Source organism: Coturnix japonica, chromosome 2, assembly GCF_054131305.1.
Source record: "Coturnix japonica strain WE chromosome 2, WE-NBRP24, whole genome shotgun sequence".
Classification (NCBI taxonomy): Eukaryota; Metazoa; Chordata; class Aves; order Galliformes; family Phasianidae; genus Coturnix; species Coturnix japonica.
Genome location: NC_140664.1, coordinates 73,535,668 through 73,537,668, shown reverse-complemented (window position 1 = coordinate 73,537,668; position 2,001 = coordinate 73,535,668). Strand labels below are relative to the sequence as shown.

The 2,001-nt window shown below is 43.9% G+C and overlaps 1 long non-coding RNA gene across 1 annotated transcript; it reads left to right on the top strand.

The window, feature by feature from the left end:
* Positions 1–250: 250 nt before the first annotated feature.
* LOC116652905 (uncharacterized) lies at positions 251–1,727 on the top strand. The gene is made up of 2 exons (XR_004306109.2): positions 251–590; positions 668–1,727. It is a non-coding gene; the product is annotated as an uncharacterized LOC116652905 (long non-coding RNA).
* Positions 1,728–2,001: the final 274 nt, after the last annotated feature.

The window sequence follows — 2,001 nt, the reverse complement described above, 5'->3', positions numbered from 1 at the left end:
TCTGAGCATTCATGCTAATATTAAAATGTACCTCGTACATTTAACCTGGTGTTTTTCTGTTGAGTTGACAAGCAGTATTTCATTCTTTCCTATGAAATTATAAAGGGATGCACAAATTTTTCCCATTTGTCCTCTCGCTAATCAGTCATGACTGACATAACACATATGCAGTGTGATATGTCCCTACGCGTTCTCTTTTGATGACTCTTGAATCTGGCTCAGTGCTGTAAGAAAACATTTTCCTGCACTCGCTCCTTCCCTGTATTTTAAAATGAATGTCATCCAGACAGCATTGCCATTCAAACACTGCAGTGAAATTCCTTGTACGCTCACAGAGCAGCGTGGGAATCTCTAAAATTGTCCCCCGCAGGTTCGCAAGCAGCCCCTGCAGGTTCACTTGAGCTTAATTTTGCTAATCACACGGGGACAGTTATTTTCCATTCTCGCTCAGCTCCCCGCACACATGCAGGCAGTGCACAAGCTCGAGCTGCACCTCTCCCGTTCCCTGGCACGAAGTCCAGATCAGCTCTGACCATCCCTGCGTGTGAGCGGAGAGCAGCGACGCAACGCCCCGGTGCCTTCGACCTTAGGTGTGTCGTCTGCTCACATTTGCAATGTTAAGATTGATTTTCACCCTGCGATTCTGAGTTTGTTTAACTGATTTCAGGAGCTGCCACAGAGGTGGGGGCAGAGATCGTCTTCAAGGTTGCTGTCATCTGGAATTTTATGTCCTTCATTTTCTTTCACTCTGTATGCCTGTCACATCGGCTTAACTGTGAGTAGCGCGCTAGCCAGTACCTCTGGCATACTGTATATTAATAGAATATTGATATAGCCCAAATACTGTTGTGGGATTCATCATTTGGTAAATCCTCCGCCGTCTGCAGTTTTACAGAGCCTCTTAATTAGCAATTTTACAGCCTCCTATTCTCTCATTAAATTAATTAATAATTAAGTTCAAATATAGGCATCTTTAATGTCATAATTATATTTCAGTTTTATGGTCACCAGAGTTTAGCTCATTAGGCGAGGCAGTCATAAAGCATCTCTCTATTTAGGGGCTGAGGCACCGATGCGCAGGTAGTGGCTTCTGCTGGGTATTTTTATCCTCCTTGCTTGCTCCTCATCCCCCTCTTCTGCTTCTCCCTCTCTCCTCCCTCTCACCACTCTGTCTTAGAGCTGGCATGCTCCCATGGCAGCCCTTTTTCACTCCTATGTAAGGATTAAAAGAATCCCCTCACAGCCCCCCTGTCCTTCTGCTATCTGCACAGCAGTGACACTGGCCTGTGGTTCCCTCGTCAGCCCCCTGGGACCACCACCCCCAGCAACTGGCATCCGGTGAGGGCACGTTTTCCATGGCCCCTGTGCCATTGTGCTCCTGCTTGGCGGTGTGATTTACCCGGGCACAGGACTAAGTAATGGCATTTCACACAGTCTGCTGCCTTGTGCATTGTTTTATATGGAGTGGATTTATTTCAGTCATTATCGCTGATTAAACCAGCTTAGTTGAAAAGGCAAAGCAAAACTTGGCTTTGAAATTGTTCTTATTTAATTTTGTTTGTGCTCACATAACCCAGGACAGCACTAATTATCTCTTTAGTGTAGCTCATATTTCTAATGTAATTCATATGTAAATTGTAATTTAATTCATATGGGAATGTTTGTGTTCATTGCATATTCTCAGTAAAGAGCACAAACAGTGAATTAAAACTGTTTGGAAATGAAAACTTTATGTTGCCTTTTTTGAACCGTCTTTGATTTGTTTTGGCTTGTTTCTCCAATAGTCTCCATTCTATTGGATGGCACGGCCAGCACACTCAGACTCCCATCTCTATACTCAGGCACCTTGCTCACTGGCCTTCTTTTCCTCCCGAATTTGAGAGCCTTCTGCTTGCTCACTACCTTTGGAAAAAAAAAAAAAAAAAGTTCTATGATGACTATTATTAACAGCCAATAATTACAGGGAAAATCTGTATGACTTCAGCACCCACAATCTTGGCG